This window comes from Abramis brama, assembly GCF_963993115.1.
Source record: "Abramis brama genome assembly, chromosome: 3".
Taxonomy (NCBI): Eukaryota; Metazoa; Chordata; class Actinopteri; order Cypriniformes; family Leuciscidae; genus Abramis; species Abramis brama.
The window spans coordinates 9,147,183-9,170,184 of record NC_139965.1 but is presented as its reverse complement, the minus strand read 5'-3'; positions in this window follow the sequence as shown (position 1 = coordinate 9,170,184).

Genomic DNA, 23,002 nt, shown 5'->3' with positions numbered 1-23,002 from the left:
CTGAGAGCCTTTAAAAACCCCTGGTGTTGAGGAGGAGACACGACAGACATTCACAACAGAGACGAGATAAAAACATTAAAGTGCTCACATCATGCTTTCGTTCCCCTGAAGTCCATTTCTAATGTTAGTAAAGGTTGTTGGACTCTCATTATCTCACTGAAATAATATCATCATCTTCTGCTGTTTCAGAATAAACGTGTCTTTATTTCCTCCGTCTAAATACTTGATTGTGATTGGCTGGAATGTGGACATTAAAACATTGTTCATTTTTTTTTTAGATTTCATCTCTTTGTGAAAATTCTTATTTAGTTTAATTTCATACTCCTGCTGTTTACTGTTTATTTATTTGTCTATAAAACATGAACACATTTGCATGTAAACACATCCTCATCACTCATTTGTTTATGTCCACATTTAGACTTTCAGGATGGACAATATTTCCATCTCTGACGTGAAACAGGAGAAACAGTGAGTGTTACTGTTCTAGTCATATTTCATTATATTACATTCATTTGTATTCATTTAGTTTTACTGCTACAACAGGAAAGTTACTCTATAACTGTGTCCCAATTCAGAGCTGAATCCTTCAAAGTCCACGAAGGTCGAATCAAAAGTTGTTAAACGGAACACTCTAACGTATGGAGGATTTCCTGTTTACATCACCAGCTGTTCCCGCCCACTGCTCCTATCGCCTAGCAACTGTGACAGATGCCATCAGGACACAGCAGAGACGTCTCTGACAGACTTTTAAATATAAAGATGGAGCCATGTTTAGTTTTTTAGAAGCCACCCGGCATATTTCAGGCTGAGACAAGAGCATAGACAGTTAAAATAAGTATATTTATGTTATTTAACTATGAACATTTTGTTTTATATTTGAAATAAGCAGTGGTGGAACACCTCTCTAACAACACCTCATCCATCAGGACGAACCACGGCCCAGTTGCAGCAGTGGGTTTCCAATTAATTTGCCAACTATGTAATTTTTTATTTAAAAGTATATTGTCATGTTAACTATTGTACAGTGGTGATTTTTTTTTTTTTTTTTTTTTTTACTTAAGTAAAAGTATTGCTACTTAAGAAATAATTTACCTGAGTACAAGTAGAAGTACTGAAAAATAACAATAACTCAAGTGAGAGTAAATAAGTAGTTTGCTGAAAAACTACTCAAGTTACTACGTTACAAAGTAGGGGTGAGCGGGGCACAAACTAACGTGGGGTTAGTTGTAACACATGGTTGAAAACTTTCCACACATGCCAGCATGACAAAACTTAGTGTATTTACTACAGTAGTTGCCATATCAACACTATATAGAGAAAAAATGTGGCAAAATTAAAAAAATCTTTGGAAGACATCACTGAACATTTATTTAACCATAGCAAGTACATTTCTTACTTAAGTCAAATTTTCATCTCTGTTTTTTGTGTTTATGTAAAATTAGACAAATCTGATATTATTTTAATCTTGTGTGCGGCAGTCGTCCATGAGGGGCTGTCGCCTTTACTTTCGCTTTCACTGTAATCCTTTACTGTAAATTTACAGCGAATTTCTTACAGAATTGTAGGCTACTGTATTTCCATAATACAGTATTAGGCTGTATCTTTTACAGAACAGCTGTAAATATACAGCACATTTCTGTTTTCATCCCGATAAATTCGTAATACAGTATCATACTGTAAAGGCATTGCATTGTGGGATTGATTTCTTTCGCGCTCAATGCAGTTCAAATGTGACGCGAGCAGACAGTATGGAGCTATTCTTGTGCCAATAAAAATGAACGTAGCTTTTCAAGAAACTAATGAAAATATAAATTGAAACTAAATAAATTATCTCTAAAACTGAAAAAGAATAAATCGCAGGCAAATTTTTTGACTTCGTTTTTAATACACTGCATGTTTTGCTAACTATTTCTCATATTTCAATCGCTGATCTGAACTTACAAATGCGCTTCCAGAGTTTTCATTTACGCTTCTGAAGTTTTCATTTACGCTCCCAGAGTTTTCGTTCGCCATTCTGACACATTTCTCTCGTGGGGGCGGGGCTAGTAGCAGTGTGTTCTTATTGGTTACTGAGCTTTTGATTGATAGCTTCGTGACCTGGAAGTGAAGACGTCAGTGGTGTGTGGATGTGAGCGTCTGTAATCGCAGCTTTCTATTTCATTTTAGTGATAAGTTATGTTTGTTTTTTAATTTTATCTGTATTTACCTGCTGCTACTACTTAGTTGGCAGAAGCTTTTTAGGAGCACAAGAGATCTATTCAGTCTATTCAGGTGTAAATGCGCATTAAAGTACTGTCTGTATATAATACTTAAAATATTGTAGTGTCCAATGTTTTCGGAGAATATTTGTTTATTCCTGATGATTATTTTTCATGTTAGGCTCTGATTAGGTTCAGCTGTTACAATTTCAAGAGAATAGCAAACGTGTGTGATATATTCAGCCGTCAAGAAAGTCAAACTTCAACCAGGTAATCAAGGTTGGCAGCCATGGCCATCACACTACTCATCGTTAGCATGATATACGTTTACACCAATAAAATTAATGATCACTTAAATAAGACGAATTTAAACAAAATGAAAATTACAGTCGTGGCCTGCTGTCAGATTATACAGACCTCAAAGGGCATATCATTACATATGTCACACAAAGAATGTTCTTGTTGCCATTTTTTTAAAATTGATAATTATATTTAGTTATTTCATTTAATTAACATTTTCATTTAATTTAAATATATTTTAACAATCATCAACCGTTTCAATCGTGACTTATACAACCAGTTAAATTAATGTAATTGAAAATATGAATTCAAATAAATGTACATTCTTTATTGTCACTAAAGCATATACACAAGTATCAGAGTGAAGGTCTTGGATGCAATTATGTTGTTACAGGAAAGACCAGAATCCACAAAACATTAACTGCATAATATACATGTAATGCACAGTATTCTCATGATATACATTACTATACAAAATGCACAATTACAAATACAGAATACATTTTAAAAATTCATATACATTTTAAATGTTGCAATGATTCTTTGAGCAGTTCCTGTTGCAGTACAATTAACAAAGCAGTGACTGGACACAAGCAGTGCAAGGATAGTCCACCCAAAACATGAGCATTCTCTCATCATTTACTCTCCTTCATGCCATCCCAGATGTATATGACTTTCTTCTTCATATAAACAGAACAGACAAAGAGTTTTAAGGAAATAATCCATCTCTGTGAGTCCATATAATACAAGTGGATTGTAACCCATGTACGTAAGATTTTTAATAGTTAAAACAAGTTTACATTATTATTATTTTATCTAGCCTATTGTTTGACTTCAGAAGGCATTGACTCATCCACTGAGGTCGCATGGATTACCGTCACGCTCACTGTGTGTGGTTTTTAAAGCGTCTTTAGGACTCGCAGAGATGGATTACTTTCCTTACAATCTTAATTCGTGTTTATCTGTAGAAAGAAAGTAAAATGCATCTGGGACAGCTTGAGGGTGAGTAAAATAAGAGAGAATTGTATTTTTGGGTGAACTATCCCCTCAACATTCATATGCTATTGGTATGCTAATCCAAGATCAGCATAGACTAATAAGAATAAAGTGAAACCTCTTGTGTACTTGCGAACTATGTTTGTTTTAATCTAGAGGAAATTGAAATATTTGCTAGTTTATATTAAAATAAATCAGGTTTCTGAAGATCAAGATCCCAGTCATTCAAAGGTGATGTGTCTGAACAAAGTAAGATTATTGTCTGATAGGGACAGTGGATCTCTGGTACTATCACTCCATCCTCTGTGTCAGCATCAGAATTTTGTTTATGGAAAAGTTGCTCCACTCCCTGGAAAATGAGAGAAGAAATGTATTATAATCTAACAATACAAACTGCTTTGAACTCCCCATACAGTAACAAGTTGCAGACTTAAAATATTTATTATATTTATTATTATTTATTATATTTATTTTATATTTATTTTACAGTACTAAATATTTACCTCGGAGTCAAGCAGCATTTATCATCTGTAATACTGTTGTGTAACCAGTAGATGGCTGTATTGCCCTATATATAAACATATGGCTGTGTATTCCCTAGTTGCTGGATGTTTTCAGTCATAATTACTTGCATGTATTAAGTTTTTAATGTGGACATATATTTATTATTAAAGACTATTAAAGATTTAACATTTGTCAAAGAAATGTTCATTTGTAGTGCACTTTTTTTATTATTATTAGTCAAATATGGACACAGAAAAAGCAATTTGTTACTCATACTAGATACATATAATAGCTTTATCAGTCATCTTTATCACACAAAAGTAATCAGAATAAATATTGCAACCAGGGCGATACTTCAAAATAACTGAGTGTTTACATATTACGAACAGAGACGTGTTCTGTGGTCAAGTCGTGTCTCTCCTCTTTCAAAAACTTTGCATCGCAAATTAATCAGCAATTGAGAAATTCAGGTTTAAATAGCTTTATTGGCATGGTAAAAAAAGGCTTTACATTGCCAAAGTTGAATCAGGCAGTGATTGACAGCACTCTGGTCCTATGGCATCAGTCATTGACTGATACAGTACAGATAGGCTACTGTACAGTACTCTAGCTCAATGTTGTTTGGGGTGGCTGGGGGGAAATATGATCTAATCGAAGCAAATATGATCTAATCGAAGACTGTAACCGAATGTAGATAAACAAGTCATGTAATGATTGGGCTAACAGTTAAATCAAGACAACACAGCTCAGCTGTATAATGTTATGGGCTCTCACTGAGCTCTAAAATGCCTCTCCACCTGAAAAAGCCAGTACTGTATTATAAATAGTATTAGTATAGTATTAAAAAAAACAAAAATCAGACTTACCAGGAGTAGGCTATTATCCAGTATCCTCCTGATATAGCGACGATGACTAATGATAAATATCATTCGTCTGTACTATTCCTTCTATAAGAGATCATCTCAACAAATAGTGTAGCAGCAAATAAATACAGATATAAACTTAATATCACTAAAATGAAATAGAAAGCTGCGATTACAGACGCTCACATCCACACACCACTGACGTCTTCACTTCCAGGTCACGAAGCTATCAATCAAAAGCTCAGTAACCAATGAGAACACACTGCTACTAGCCCCGCCCCCACGAGAGAAATGAACGGCGAACGAAAACTCTGGGAGCGTAAACGAAAACTTCAGAAGCGTAAATGAAAACTCTGGAAGCGAAGTCAGAAAATTTGCCTGCGATTTATTCTTTTTCAGTTTTAGAGATAATTTATTTAGTTTCAATTTATATTTTCATTAGTTTCTTGAAAAGCTACGTTCATTTTTATTGGCACAAGAATAGCTCCATAAGACAGTAGCTACTACAGGCAAACTTGATTTGTCAGCGGGATTCAACTGAACAGAATAATCATTCCTGTTATCAAGATAAACAGTGTCTGCGAATCTGTGAGCAATTTTTAAGCTTTTGTGAGCTTCGGTTCGTGTTTCAAAAGTTGCCTGTGACGCAGCAGAAAATGGACGACGTTAACGTTACGTGAAGACGGATGGAATAATTTGTCATCTGAATAATCTAACCTGCGCCTGTGACGATAAGTGGGATTTAGAGTTTGAGAAGATGGAAAAATGTTCAACTGAGTGATACGGTAAGTCAATATATTTTTTTCTGCGTTCGCATTTCTACATTGTTTCCACGTATTTGGTTTGATTTTGCGAATGCGGTTTACTACCGCGGCCGCGCAAGCATTCACTCTGTTCCACCAAACAAGTAACTTCGACATTTCACATAATAGGCAACATTTACCATGTTATTTGCATGACCTGCTTTTGATATATATATTTTTTCGTTTCAGGCTTTGTAATCTGATGACGGTCCAGAGCTAATGTAAGTGCTTTTAAGTAGTGTTACAGTTATTGTCTATCTATGTGGTAACAAAAATGCTATGGTGTCAAGCATTTTTATGTGCTTAGAGTATGTCTTTAATAGCAAGCAATAAGCATATGAAAATGATTTACATGCAAACGGGACAGTTATCAGCAGTGTAACTGATCTGATTATGACAAAATAATCGAGTATCTGATGTCATGTGACAAGTCACATAAGCTTTTCCACTCTTGCAAACAGAGGTAGGTTATGAGGTGTGGAGAGACATCATGTATCACTGGAACATAAACAGACGGGGACCAATTTGCAATTAATATAAACTTTCTGACAGTGTGTGTGACATCTGACAACTTTCCAAGAAGGGGCGCAACTGATTTACAAATATCGCGATAAATATGTACAGGAATTGAGGCAGTAGCCAATGACAGCACTAGGAGTAAAAGCTGCAGGACTGTGTACGAGTATACAAATATGTACGAGTATCATACGAATTTGACAACTTGTTAAATCTTGTGAATTATTACGACTTTGAGACTATGTTCGTACTGATTGGGCTATGGGTTTGGGCTAAAGGTTTAAGAAACAACAAATGCTTGATAAAATGTTTGATTTAGGGTTAAAACCAACACATACCATTGCGAATATTTGCCTTTGCAGCTGTCCGTCTCCTCCGTTTACTTCTCCTCATACAATAATGGGCTGACTGAGTCCGAAAGGCCCTTGGTCTTTTCAGCTGAAAAAAGAGAAAATAAAATATCATTATGTATAATATATAGGATTATTTAAAGGAAAAAGTACTGATTTACCATACAAATATTGGATGTTACATTATTAAGCATTAAAAGCATGGTAAGTGTTGTGGTTAATATGCATTTACAACAAATATCACTTTAAAACTATCAATACTAAGGTAAAAGCATGGTCAGTTTTGTGATTACTGTCCTTTGCTACACCAATCACAGTAAAACTGAGGTTACTGAGGTTTAAAGCATGGTAAGTTTTGTGGTTACTGTCCTTTTACCACACCTATCACAGTAAAACTAGGGTTACTGTGGTAAAAGCATGGTAAGTGTTGTGGTTACTGTGCATTTACAATAAGTATCACATTAAAACTACCAATAGTGTGGTAAAAGCATGGTAAGTTTTGTGATTACTGTCTTTTTACTACACTTATCACAGTAAAACTAATGTTACTGTGGTAAAAGCATGGTAAGTGTTGTTTGTACTGTGCTTCTACTACAAATACAACTTTGGAACTAATTGTACTATTTTTAATCTGATATGAATATCTAGGCCTATAGCACGTCACGTGACAGGCAGTGTTTAATCACCCTGTTTTGAGTCTCCGTGGAGATGACAGATATAATGGCAGATTAATATCGACAAACAGAAAAGACATTATATCACACATTATTAGGACAGCGTATAGAGCATCACAGTCCCGCCCACAGCCCGAGAACGCTTTGGTGCCGGAAGTAAATTTCCCATTCATTTCTCCCATTGACGTTTTGGAAAATCCGTATTTAAAGAGTTTTAGAGCATGTCTGAGGATAACCAGCTACAGCTGAACTCATAGTGTTATGTCCAAAAGTTACTCTGTGTCCTGTTTTGCAGGTATCCTGGAAGCTCCTCCCATCATTTCCCTAATTACCTGGCTCTGCTGGTCAGCCTTTAAAAGCCCCGTCTAGCTCCACCCACACTCTCTCTCTCTCACACTGCAGCCTGGAGCAGTAGCACGGACAGCAGCAGCCACCATTATTCCTTGTCTGTTTCATGTTGCTTACAATAAACCTTATTTTGGTAGTAATAGACGTTTGTGACTCCTCTATGTTGCCTCCCTTGAGCCAGGGTCGTAACATATTGGGGGCTCGTCCGGGATTATCGCATCCGGAGGAGTTTTTTGTTGTTTTGTTTCCCCTAGATTGTGTGATTTGGTGTTAGTTTGTGGTGTGCTGTTCAATGCTAGCTGCAGGCTGCTGTGTTCTTTCTTCTGATGAGTATCTGGTGAGTATAGTGTCTGAGTGCTGTTGACTTAAAATACTTGGTGATCTCCCTGGTTAGTTAGGGAGTGTGCTAGCTGGGCAGAGAAATCTGTCCTTCCATCTGTGCACTCATTTGTTATTTTGCCTTTTTTATTTTTGAGATAACTCTGGGTGGAGACATGTTTCTCTGTTGGGGGCAAGCATTTCAGGTCCTTGGCCGAATGGCTGAGGTTCACTGAAGTTTTGCTTTTAAAGACGCCTCGAGCCCGGCACGTCTCAGAAGATACTTAGGCTTCAGTGTATGATAGGCAGGTACCAGGGGGTTTGCTTTAAGGGTTGTCAGTGCACTCGGGGGCTTGCTTGCTGTGCTCATCAGAGGGTGATTTTGATAAGTTAGGTGAGTTAGAGGTGCTCTAGTTTACGGGTACCATTGTGGTAACGTGTCCATGATCCTAGCTTTGTGTGTTGTGCAGCTTTTGTTTGTCAAGTAACTGTGACTTGACTTTGTGTAGGCTAGTTCTCCCTGAGTTAGTTGTTGCCTTAGTTATTGATTACCAGCAAGTTCCATTGTGGTAGTGGTATTTGTTTGGGTAATGTTCTGTGCTACATTAGTAGTTTGATGGGTTGGTTCTAGTCCTACTTTTGTGATTATGGTTTTGATGGCCATTAGGTAGAGAGAGCATTAGTGATTTAGCTGCTTTTGTAATATTGGACACTGTGTTGTGTGTATGGTGCGCACTGGTTTCATGTTGAAACTTTCTGTAAAGGCTTCAGGTGCAGTCTTGTTCAGAGGTAAGAAAGCTATTGAGTATGGCAACACTTGATGACTTTGTAAGTGCACCTTCAGAAGAGTTGCTTGAGCAACTTACTAAAGATCAGCTTTTAAAACTTGCCAGTTATTATGACATTGAGACTGCCAGTAGTGAGAAACGTTTAAAAGAGAATATTAAGGAGTCTATTAAAACTATCCTAATAGAGCAAGGTATCCTCAAGTTTACGTCTCACTGGCAGCTCAAAAGAATATACCACCTCAAATGTCACAGAGTGCTGTTGAGTTAAGGTTGAGAGAATTGGCTTTACAAGAACGGCAACTAGAAGAAAAGCAGAAGGAGAGACAGCTAAGAGAGAAGCAAATGCATTTAGAACATGAACGTTTCCTTAAAGACCTGGAATTCAAGCATGCGTCTCTGGTGAGCTCTCCTAAAGTTGAGTCAGCTGGGTTTGATGCAGTTAGAAATATTCGATTGGTTCCGCCTTTTGTGGAGAAAGATGTTGAAAAGTATTTTCCTCATTTTGAACGTGTGGCTACAATTTCAAAGTGGCCTGAGCATGCCTGGACGTTACTTTTGCAGAGTGTTTTGGTGGGAAAAGCACAGGAAGCTTACTCGGCTTTAAGTCTTGAGGAAAGCAAGGACTATGAGATTGTTAAAGGTGCCATATTGAGAGCTTATGAGCTAGTTCCTGAGGCTTACCGCCAACGTTTTAGAAGTCTCCGTAAGCTTGACAAACAAACGTATGTTGAGTTTGCTAAAGAAAAGGAGACCCTTTTTGGTAGATGGTGTAAGTCCTTGAAAGTAGAAACGAAGGAAGATCTTCATCAATTAGTTTTGCTTGAGGAATTTAAAAATTGTTTGCCAGATGTTGTTTGTACATATCTAAATGAACAAAAAGTGACCACTATCTGTAAAGCTGCGGTGTTGGCAGATGAGTTTATGTTGATGCATAAGCTTGATTTTGATAAAGGGCAGAGTGAGCAAAAGGGTGGCAGTGTATTTCATAGAGCTGGTACTGTGAAGCATATTCCCACAGTTTCTGTCCCCTTGCTAGAAAGTCGGCCACTGGAAATGTTGCTTCTGATAAGGCATGTTTCTATTGTAAGAAACTTGGTAATCTTATTGCCGACTGTCCTGTCTTGAATAAGAAACATAATTCTGTTAAGCCTGTAGCCTTAATTAAAACTGTGAACACAGCTGCGATTCCAGATATCAGAGAGCATCCAACTCGAAAGTTAGAGTTGATTGGCTCTTCGTCTTTCCTTATGGATGGTTTTGTCTCTCTTGCTTCAGATCCTACAGCCAAGCGACCTATTAAAATTTGGAGAGATTCTGGAGCTTTTCAGTCTTTGATCCTCCAGGATTTTCTTCAGTTTAATGACAAGTCTGCATTGGGCTCCAATGCTATTGTTCAAGGGTTTGGTGGCGGTTACATGTCCTTACCCATGCATACTCTAAACCTCCAAACTGCTCTGGTGTCTGGGGAGGTTGTTGTTGCTCTTTGTCCTCATATTCCTATTGAAGGTGTGTCTTTCATTTTAGGCAATGACCTGGCTGGTGGTAGAGTGCTTGCTGCTCCGGAGGTGGTTCCTTTCCTGGTAACATCTAAAAGCCCAGATGAACTTGAAAAGCAGTTTCCAGATATGTTCTCTGTTTGTGTTACTACTCGTGCTAGGGTAAAGAAAAACCAAGCCAAAACTTGTGACTCTGAGATTGTGCAGTCTGACACCTTCATGGTAAATTCTGAGACATTAGGGTTTGGTACAGTGTTCCCCTCTAGTGAAGAGCTAAAAGTGGAACAAGGACAGGATACAACTTTGGTTTCCCTCTTTGAAGAGGCTGTTTCTGAAGATGCAGTTACTGCTGTTTCTTGTGGGTACTTTGTGAATGATGGATTGTTAATGAGAAAGTGGACTTCTCCTAAGATGTCTTGCCATGACGAGTGGAGTAGTGTGGACATGGAAAGATTTGTCCCATCGGCGCTAAAGTAGAGGCCATTGTGAATTTTGGTGTGCCAACGACTCGGCGTGAGCTGAAACGTTTTCTTGGGATGGCAGGCTATTATAGGAGCTTTTGTAAGAACTTTGCTACCGTTGCTGCTACCGTTGCTGCTCCCTTGACTAACCTTCTCAGCCCAAAGGTCCCGTTTGTTTGGTCCAGCTTGTGTCAATCTGCATTCGAGAACTTGAAAGCATTGTTAGTAAGTGCTCCTGTTCTTGCTGCCCCTGATTTTGATAGGCCTTTCAAACTAGCTGTTGATGCTAGTGATGCTGGTGTTGGGGGTGTCTTATTCCAAGAGGATTCAGAGGGAGTTGAGCATCCTGTATGCTATTTTTCTAAGAAGTTTGACATGCATCAGAAGTATTATTCTACTATAGAGAAAGAGGCCTTGGCCCTTATTCTAGCTCTGGTTCATTTTGATGTTTACACCTCTTCTTGTCAGACCCTAGTGGTCTATACAGACCATAACCCTCTTGTTTTTCTCAGTAGGATGAAAAACTCAAATCCCCGGCTGATGCGATGGAGTTTATTTTTGCAGGGATTTAATTTGGACATCCAGCACATCCGTGGAAAGGACAATGTGTTTGCAGATGCCCTGTCTAGGTCGTATATGGAGTCAGTTTAGTTTTGTGTTACTCTGTGTGACTTTTAACTGAGCGGTTGCTTTAGAGCAACCTACTTATGGAAGGAGGTGTTATGTCCAAAAGTTACTCTGTGTCCTGTTTTGCAGGTATCCTGGAAGCTCCTCCCATCATTTCCCCAATTACCTGGCTCTGCTGGTCAGCCTTTAAAAGCCCCGTCTAGCTCCACCCACACTCTCTCTCTCTCACACTGCAGCCTGGAGCAGTAGCACGGACAGCAGCAGCCACCATTATTCCTTGTCTGTTTCATGTTGCTTACAATAAACCTTATTTTGGTAATAATAGACGTTTGTGACTCCTCTATGTTGCCTCCCTTGAGCCAGGGTCGTAACAATAGGCATACAACATATCGTTTCGAGTGAAAAAACGACAAGAAAATCCAAAAAAAGTCAAAGGTACAAGACTGTGTACATATTTTCATTTCCGAGCGAAGGAACTACTCATCCCATAAACCACCGCGCCCCGCGCCTCACTGAAGCCACAACCACAACCGCGAAAGAGCCTTAGAGCGACTTTCAAATCTGACGACAGCCACGCAAACTTTTTCTTGTGCAGTTTATAGCAGTTCTTTCAGTAGTAATCGTGTAAATAATAGTGTTTTATAGGTATTGTGTATTTAATTTTATATTTATCATTGTGTATTTTATCGTGTATTTTATATTGTGTGCATGTGTGAAAAGCGGTTAACGATAACGATTACAATTATTTTGTGAAAAGACATTAATCTGTGTTTAATGAGATGGTTTAGCGTGTGTGTTCAGTGTGTAGTTTGTGTGTTTATTTCAAAGCCCTTTATGACACAGGGACACTCTGCTACACACTGATGATGGCTTAGGTCGAAACGCGTCTGTGTTGACATGGTTACAATAAATTCATGAAATTATACCTTGAGAGTGCGGTTTTTCGTCTTTATTTTTGATAACTTTTTTTATTACTCGCACCCATAAATGATTTGGGAGTTGAGCGCGCCTGTTCTCAATATTACAGGACACTCTGCTGACAGGACAGGTTGAAGATGTTTTTTGTTCAAAGGTTCCAAATGTAGCATGCATTCTAGCCTACTTTACAATTATTTGTAATGTCTAGCATGTTGTGTTGTGTGTGGACGTGTTTATGAAACTGCCGGTAGCCGGGTCACCAACAGCCTGCAAGGTTTAATAGTTTTGGCGGTCCGTGGTGTTCTGCTCATCAGTTTCAGCGGCCCACGGGCAGGTTGCAGACAAATGCCTCAACAATTTCCCACTTGTGGTCCATGCTCATTTTATTTATGAAGTTATAGTTCATCCTTAATTTTAATAACATTTAATGTATTTTCTTAATAACAACAAGTGAAAATTAAACAGTGATGGTCAGCAAACCAGAAAGTGCATCATATTCAGTTTATTAACTTGCCATGAATAAATTATTACACAAATGTTCAGTAAATGCATGAAGAGGTATGCCTAAGCTAAATATTGTTTTGACAGTGGCATCATAAAATGCTTGATATGAGTCATACCATATGGAGGCTACAGTAGCCTAGCTAAAGTGAACGATAATGCTAACTAACGTTGCCATCTCCCTGCAAAACTCACCACAACTTTGTAGGTCTTGTCCCTCATGCTGGCCCTTACAAAACCCACAAGCTGACCCTCGGACACGCTACACTCAACTACATGACCCGATTTGAAGTGGTTTTCACCCCTTTTAACACTTTTGTTTTCCTCCTTGAAAAAAGCCATCATGGCAGCCAAGGAGATCATGATTGCACTGATAAGTCTACCGTGCAAAAAACGCAACAAACACAGGGTTTTTTTTTTAATGATCTTCAGTCTTCACGGACTTTCGCGGGGTTTAACCAGACAGTTACACGAGCTCCACCAATCAGATGCATCACTGTGGGATTGTGGGATTGTTCAGGATTGTGGGTAATGAAGTACTTCTCTATTACCCCTTTTCCACCAACAAGAACCGGGTGCTGGTTCAGAGCCAGAGCCAGAGCTGGTTCAGAGTTGGTTCGACTGACGAGCTTACTAAGAACCGGTTTGCCTTTCCACCGGCTAGAGAGCCACAACAGAGCCAGATCTTACGTCACTGTATACGTCTCATGTTGCCCAGCAGCTGCTAGTGCGGTAGCGCCGAACACAAACACGCCAGGCTTGTTCGAGATGCATCGGCTTCTCGCAGATCGATCGCCGCATGACATCAAAGCACTGCGATAGCGATCTAAAAGCACAACACTCCCGCAGCTGATCGGTCCTCGCCGCTCCGATGCATCTCGAACAAGCCATCAACAATAACGGACGTTGCAATACTATGGATGCTCATGGTTTTACAAAAATACATCGGAATCCAACGCGTTCGTGCAGCTCGCCGTAACTTACATAGACGGATATTATAATCGAGCTGCTATTAGCTCGACTAGCTGCTATTTAAAAATGGCGGTCACAAGTTTCTATTCGTCTTGTTGGTCACGGTAACCCCGCCCCCAGCCCCTGACGCAAGCGGTTCTTTCTTGGCTCCGTTCTAGACCCTGCAATGATTTGGTGCTACTTAAGAACCAGTTTTACTGGTTCGGAGCTGGTGCTTTGGCGGTGGAAAAACAAAGAACCGATTTGAAACTAGGCTCTGGCTCCGAACCAGCACCAACTCTGCCTTGGTGGAAAAGGGGTATATAGGGTTGGGAACCGAAAACCGGTTCTTATTCAGAACCGGTAGTGTTTTTTGAAAAATACCGGAACCGTGCGAAATTCCTAAGTTTCGGTTCCAAAAACGGTTCTGGGCCGATTTGTGGGCGAAGTGCTGGGAGCTTATCCTTTAATAGCGACGTCTCACACTCACCTCATGAATATTAAAAGAGTAATGAAAGCACTCGCGCTACTCATATACGTTTTGAGAGAGAGAGAGAGAGAGAGAGAGAGAGAGAGAGAGAGAGAGAGAGAGAGAGACGATCTCGATTCAAACACCCACGCGATCTTCACACTGGAACATTCAAATCTGTTTGCGCTGTCGCTTAGAGAGCAGTTGTCAATATGAAACAGCTTTACTTTCACAATCTTTTCAACAACACAGTATCGGTATTTCGGTGTTACAAATATTCAAATGATCACAGAAGTACTGAAATAAAAGTTTAGAGTTCGAGAATAAACACTGATGTCTACGGTAGCAACCAAAACAAGGGGCCGATCACACCTGACGCGTTTTTTGCAGTGAGAGGCGCCTATTTTCAATTGGTTTCCTATGGCAGCGAGCGTTCTGCGCGCTGTTTATGCGCCTGCTGCGCCTCGCGTTTTACCGCCTTGCGTTTTTGAAGTTGAAAAAAATAGCAACTCCGAGCGGAAAAAACGCCCGACGTCATCGCGGTTTTTTCCACTGTCCAATCGAATGAAGTGAGAGGCGGGCCTTCCGTTTAAGTGATGAAAGCTACAGTTGCTTGAACACCAGGAGAGTGCGATGATAGAGGATAAACTTGTGGTGCGCTCTCGCGGGTTACTAGGAGCTTAACGACTTCACGAACCGTAACTACCACAATGTTAACAGAAAGTAAATAAAGGTAATAAAAGTCTGATTTGACGTTTACTTGACTGACAGGACAGCTGTTTCATTGGTTGCCTAGCAACATAAAAAACGCAGCGCACTGCTCGTTCTGTGTAATGTAAAGTACTGTGCACCTCGCGTTTTCGAACCTGAAAAACGCGTCAGGTGTGATCGGCCCCTAAATCACCTTTTGAAAGTCGCTTCAAATAACGAAAATTCGCTTCAGAATTTACTAAATGTATATAATGAGCGAGTCCATCATGAATGCCTTTTTTCAAACCGTGTTTTTGTCTTATCCTGAATCACTACGATAAGCCTGTAATAAGCGTTTATACTCGGACTACTTTACACCGGCACCGCTGCGGAGTAGCACAGTGCCTGAGTGACTCACCCGCTTCATAGAAATAAACAGAGAGAAGTAGCTCCGGCTACAATGTTCTTCCGCAAAACGCGTGCAGTTCTGTTTATTTAACTGCTAGAGCGCTGATTCATCCAGTAAAGAAGATAAGTCTTTATGAATCATTCAAATCGAAATATTATGTTTCACCTGTCTGGATATTACATGTGTGTTCAAATATATTCTACCCCTTCTGAGAGGGTATTCTCCACTGCTGGAGATACAATATAAGCTATAGGAGAGGTCCCAAATTATCCTAGAGAATGCAGAAATATTTATTTTCCTTCAGAAAAATGTATTATTTTTGAAAAAATTGCTAAATAATATGTTGAATTTGTTGACATTACCAGTCTGTTAAACTCATTTGACAAGTATAAGAAATAAACACAAAAAGGATTGTGCATTTTCCCCTTACTACTATTTTTTATTAGTTGTTTTAATAATTTGTATTGAATGGGAACCGGAACCGGAACCGGAATCGTTTGGAGGAACCGGAATCGGAACCGGAACCGGAAAATGTCTTACGATTCCCAACCCTACTTCTCTAAGACATCGCGAATAAAAGGCATTTATCCCAAAACAAGGTTAGTGCCCTATGAACTTTTGGCGGTTATATGAGCATATACAATCGCTTAGTACAGCCGTAGCTGGTTTTAAGTCTACCATGTATGGTTACGTTTTTATGGCTTATATCCCAACTGTCAATGGAGAAATTGTATTGAATTTTTACTTCCGGAACCGGCTGTGGGTGGGACTGTGATGCTCTATTTAGGTATTTACTACTTACCAACATCTGGCACACGTGAACTGATGGCAAATATCGCGATGTGTTCAGAACGAGACTTCTTCAGCGTGCTTTCCTACTGATAAAATATAATTTTAAAAATATCAATAAACTGCAAAGCAATCCAGCTTCCCTGGCAATAAGACCGAAATAATAACATTAAAAAAATACATAAACCATGATAAGATAAGATCTCGTGAATAAATGTTGATTAAACAGCTTCTGCTGCAGCCGACAGGCAGAGAGAATCGTGCTGTGATCACGAAAGACTCTTCCCATTGAAAATACATTAGTTTAAAAAACGTGCTGGTATGCTCCTATCACAGATTTTAGATCTGACTATAGCCAAGCAAGCAATAGGTGTAAAACGCCATCAAACTGGATTTTATGATGACAAGACAAAATGTCAACTTAATTACACTCAAAAAAATGAACTAGGAAGGTTGTACACTTTACATAATATATTTATATTTAGTTTACTTATAATAATTGTGTTTGTTGACTTGAAATGTTTTTTTCTATTAAGGTCCACGTAATTATGTCTCAGCTTAACAGTACAAAATCCTAACGTGTTGTCTAAACACAAACCATTTATGTTAAGTAAAAAAATTCTTACATCCAGAGGGTGGCAGTATAGTGCGACGCCAACTGCCATTTTGCCCTAACTTAATTTGATTGTGTTCAATCTGCTTAATATGTAAAATTTAAGTTTACTTAATCCATTTGTGTTGGATTACATGAATGATTTGTGTTGCATTAACTGAAACTGGGCAGTGCTTGTTAGTTCCCAGCATGCTTTGCATATGGTTGAATTAAGAGAGAATAAATGTTAAAATTAAGTGTTATTTTATGTTTTTTTGAGAAAATGAGAAAAGGGGAAGACTTGATAGTGTGTAATTGTGTTTAATGTTCAATTACGTTGGAATTATTAGAACCATTTAAAATACAGTGGGTTACCATTGTGGAGACGTGTGGAGCATTTTGTTTGGCTGTGGACTGATTTGGTTACTTTTAACTGCTTTGGTTGAAGGAGCATGTAAATCTTAGCATTTAAGATGCTAATATGTGCTACTGCTAGCAAATAGCTAGCTATAGTCTATTCATTTAATTATGTGTCACTAAAATAAATAAAATATGAATGGGTGAATGAAAATAACAAACACATAAGTTGAATGCAAATTAAGTAAATTAGTTGGGCTGACACTATTAAATTAAGCTGTGTCTAACCATAGTAAATAAGTTGAATCAACCTTAATAAATTAAGTTGACCCAACGTAAGTACATTAAATTGGAATAACAGAATTGCATAATGCTGAAATAAAGCAAGTTAATCATGTGGAAATCATTTCCATGATTTTTTTATGTTCATTCAAAGAGTTATTTTTTTGAGTGTGTCTGTTAACAAAGTAAAATAGGGAAGGTCAGAGGGCATGTTCATACAATTAATTTTTTGGCCATGCAATATAGACAGTGTTTACTTGGCTGTACTTGTGACATCACAATCCAGTAGCTGAACTTCCTGTCCAGTAGAACACATTTTCTTGTGTTCATATGGTGTGCTGTTGGTATAAAATTGGATTGATGTTTATACGTTGGACCTCTCTGTGACTTTAAATTTATTAAAAATACTTAAATCACAATTTGCCTTTTGTGCAGAGCATATACACTTTATGAAAAAATGTTTTAAATGGCCTTTCAATGCATTTATCATATGTTTTATTACTTTCTGAAAGTAGCAATTAAGTGAATTGCAAGCATGAAAAAATACAGTTAAAAAATTCCATAATTTAACAAAGTATACTACAACTTCAGGTTATTTAATAATGTACTTTGAAAGTATACTTTCAATGCATTGTTACAATGATCATTTTCAGCACATAGTTAAAAAATATTCATAAAATATATTTAAGAAAAGTGCAAATAAATATACTTATAAAAAATAAACAGAACTTTCACTTCAAGTATATTTTTGTAAAATATATTTTTTAGAAAATATACTAAATTACAATTATTTTAAAGTGTGTTAAAAATTGTATTGTGAAAATAGTCAAAAGTATGCTGCTAATATACTTTTTGTATATTTAAAAATAGTACATTTTTTATTAGTATATTTGCAATGTACTATTAAAACAGGGAATATATTACAAATACAATAAAGTATACTTTTTTTCACTAGGGCTGAAAGCTTACAAACAAAGTTTAAGCTGATTATTGATTTAAGCAAGCTCTACAATAGAGCAGTCAGCTCTGATCTGTGCAAGTGCTACAATGGAGCAGTCCGCGTCAAACAAATTCCTCTTGGACGCACTGCAACAATTAAAGTCCGAAATGGTTTCCCATTTTGATGTAAAGATGGACAATCTACAGATGAACTTAGACACAATAAAGCTTTCCCTATTAAACCTGGGAGAACATATATCAGAGCTTGAACAAAGAGTCGGTGGCAACGAGGATAATATATCTGATCTTGGAAAGCGTATCAAAACACTTGAGAGTGAAAACGCTTACCTGTGGGACAAGGTGGATGATGCCGAGAATCGTAACAGGGTTTATAACCTGCGCTTTATTCATGTTCCTGAGGAGTCGGAGGGCAAGGACACGCGTGGATTTATTTCCAGTCTGATCCAGCAGCTACTCGGGAAAGAAAGCTTTACTACTCCCCCAGCTATAGAGAGGGCTCACCGCTCTCCAATGCATCGGACCAAGGACAGCGCTAGGCCAAGGGTGATTATGGTGAAGTGTCTCAGTCTCCTTGATAGGCATAAAATCCTCCGACTTGCCCGGGAGAAAAAACAACTTGAGTATAACGGTGATCGTATCCATATATTTCCTGACTTTAGTGCTGCTTTGCTTAGCAAGCAACGTCAGTTCGATGACATCAAGAAACAACTCCAACAACGTAAATTGGAATATACTCTGATTTACCCGGCCACTCTCAGGATTATCTTCAATGGGAAACCTCTTCTGTTCAAAACTCCAGCAGAAGCGAACTGTTTTCTACAGGGTGCTGTAAAACGCTGACTGACTTTACTTATTCACTTTACTTTATTCGAGGGAACGTTTTTTTTTTTTTTTTTTTTGAAGGCTTTGAATTGATTTAAATTGAATAGATGAGAAACGACATCACTTTAATTCTCTCCTTGCTTTAAGCAAATTGTGTTCTATAAGCCCTTGCTGATAAAAAGTTGAAGCATATTCCCCTTAGTTGTATGGTGAGATTTATTTATTTTTATAATGTTATTAGAATGGGCTCTCTTTTGTTTTGTTCATATTGGGAGTTTAAGAAGTAAATGAGGTAAATACAACATTCAGTATATATTGGCAGATAGTCTGTTTCCCTTTTCCCTTTTTTATTTTTTATTTTCAATGTTCTGGACCAGGCAGTCTGTGCTTGTTTGTGTGTGCTTAGAGAAACGAGTGTGGATGTGTGTGTGTGTGTGTGTGTGTGCATGTGTGTTGCTCTTCCATCCAATCCCATGTCCCTCTCTCTTATCTACTTCTGAATGACTATGGTTAAAGGCTTATTAGTTATTCACTTAAATATTAGGAGTCTACCTCATAAAATTGATCTTAGAGCATGGCTCTCTTATAACAAACCTGCTGTTATTACTCTGTCTGAAACTTGGTTAAATAGTAATGTACGTGATGATGAAATAAGTCTTGATGGCTATAATGTATATAGAGCAGACAGAGGCAGTCGTGGTGGAGGAGTTGCTACTTATGTTTCCGCAAGTCTATCTTCTGAACTTATTATTGCAAGTGAAAGCCCCATGACCTTTGAATGCCTTTTTGTTAGAATATGTTTTCATCAAAACAAACGGTTGATCATAGGAAACATATACAGACCCCCTAACTCTCCATCCGAATCAACAAATAATATTCTTAGTACTATTAATTCTTTCAATTGACCCTTCGCAGGGAGCTTGATTGACAGGCGATCTAACCAATCATAATCCGCCATCCGCCATTTTGTCCGACAAAGCAGTCAGGAGAGATAGCAGATTAACATGGGAGAATTTGAACTTGAAAAACGGAATGTACTGACGCCTTTCCGCGGTTAAAACAACATTCCTCCTTATGTTCATTCATGTTTATTTGATGCTATATATTAACTAGAAGGAAGAGATGATCGGTTCACGAGCAGCTTTAACTGATGCTCTACAGCGATCTGTCAGACACATTTAAGAGCCACAAAACGGTATGTATCGTTTAAATTTCTTTTAAAAAATGACCACATTTGAAAGGTGAGACTTTGTTTATTATGTCTAATATCAAAAGTAACCGAAAAGTAACCTGGTCCGTCCTGTCTGTCAGCGTGTTGTCAGTCTCCTCTCTGCTCCGCGATGTATTTTTCACTGCGTGAGAACATGGTGTGGCGTGAGAGCAGCGTAGCTTGTCGGGCATAGCGACAGTAACTAAGGGGGGCGGGTCTCTGCGAAGGGTCAATTGTTTTGATGAAATTATAGTATTGGGAGATTTCAATCGAAATTGGCTTGATAGGTCCTCTTTGAAAGAGAGGAATCAGTTTGAAAGCCTAAATCTTACTCAATTAATACGAGAGACTACCAGAGTGGAGGGGAACTCCAGGTCTCTCTTAGACTGGATCCTGGTCACGCATCCCAATATATAGAATTGATGATTCAGGTGTTTTATCTGATTGCTTCAGTGACCATTCAGTTATCTTTTGTATCTGGAAAATAAGGTTACCTCGTCCACCTAAAATAATCAAGGTAAGACAATTTAAAAATATGAATAATGATGCATTTATTCAAGATTTGTTATGTATTAACTGGAACAGCATGGATTTAATTCCTTATGTTGATGATGCCAGGAATTTCTTTTATATTGAGGTATTAAAAGTTATAGATAAACATGCTCCCTGGGCATCAGTCAAAGTGAAGGGTAGACATCTACCATTGATTGCTGGTGACTCTCTTTAAGCAAAGGGACAAGGCCTGGGAAAGATGCCATTTAACAAAAGATCTGGCAGATTGGATTGAATATAAGCGATTAAGAAATGTATGTACTGTTAAAACAAGAAATGCCAAATCTGACTATTATAAAAATTCACTATCAAATGATTTTACAAATCCAAAACATTTTGAGAAAAAAACTTAATTGCCTGTTAAATAAATCTAATAAGAATTCCCTTGCAAAACTAAGAATAAATAATAATATTATAAGTGATCCAACTTCTGTGGCTGACGCCTTTAATCAGCACTTTTCTTCTGTTTGTAATTTACGTCCACCTGACTTCTGTTACTCCAACCCCGTAAATAGTAATGTAGCCAACAGTTCTTTCTCATTTACCACAATTCTTCCCACTGAGGTACAGCAGGCAATCTCCGAAATTAAATCTGGAAGTGGTGTTGGTATAGATGGTCTGGAGATAAAGTTTATTAATATTGCCTCTCATGTTCTAGCATATCCATTATGCGATCTATTTAATTTATCTATATCTATTTGCAAAGTTCCAGTCATGTGGAAGTGTGCTAGAGTAACACCTTTATACAAAAGTGGTGATCCTCTTGATCTTAACAATTACAGACCAATCTCAATTATTAGTAATGTAGTAAAAGTATTTGAAAAAAATTATATTCAAGAGATTGTTTAAATACATTAATGAGTTTTCTATTTTTTCTCCAAACCAATCAGGTTTTAGGCCCAATTACTCCACCACTACTGCTCTTATAAAATTTGTTAACGATGCTACATCTTCTTTGGACAATAATATGTCCACTGGAGCAATATTTATAGATCTCACCAAAGCATTTGATCTGGTTGATCATTATATTCTCCTTGATAAATTATATAACATTGGTCTCTCTGAACAGTCCATTTTATGGTTTAACTCATATCTTCCCTACAGACGTCAGTGTGTAATTTTCAATGGTGCTCTCTCTCAGTTCATGATAATGGAAAAGGGTGTTCCACAAGGTTCTTGTTTAGGCCCTCTTTTATTTTAAATTTTCATTAATGACCTCCCACAAATGTGCTCTGACAGTCAAATTCTCTTGTATGCTGATGATACAGTTATTTATTCTTCAAAACATGATATTAATTCGATTCAATCCTCACTGCAACTTGATTTTAATACTATTCAAAAGTGGTTCTCGGATAATGGACTTATACTGAATAAAAGTAAGTCATATAGTATGTTATTTTCCACTAGGTCTGCCCGACATAACCAAGGTAATAGTCTAACAATTAAATTCTCAGATGGTACATTTATGGAGAATGTTGAGGAATTTAAATATCTGGGCCTCTGGCTCGACTCCAGCCTCTCCTTCAGGCCTCATATTGACTCTATAGTGAAAAAAGTAAATTATAATTTAAGACTATTATACCGTTCAATTAATTTCTTCACACAATTGATTAGATTAAGAATTGTAACTCAGCTTTTATTTCCTATTATTGATTATGCTGACTTTGTCTATATGAGTACAACAGAATCACACCTTAAATCCTTAAATGTTGTCTATAACAGTCTCTGTCGATTTGTGTTGAGATGTCCGTTTCTAACCCATCATTGTCATATGTACCAACAATTGAATCTCTTATCACCAAAGGCCAGACGACAGCTACACTGGTTTCACTTTGTTTATGAATGCATCTTTTTTAATTATCCTCTTTATTTGAAGCAACATTTAGTCCTATATAGGTCAACCTATGGCCTGAGACACCTTGATCATCTCTTTTTTTTTTCTGTCCCAAATATATCTAAAGAAATCGGAAGACGTGCTTTCAAATTCAAAGCCCCCTCTGATTGGAACAGCTTACCTTGTTCCTTAAGGTCCATCTCTTCCTTTCCACTCTTTAAGTCAGCCCTTTTAACCTACTTGCAATCCTGTGACCAATGTAAATGTTTCCCTGATGTATGACCTGTACTTTTTTTTTCTTTTCACTAATGCACCTTCTCTCTCATTAATGCTCTTAATAAGAGATTATGTATGTGTGCATGAGAGCATGTAGGTGTACATGTGTATGTATGTATATGGTATGTAGGTATGTATGTATGTATGC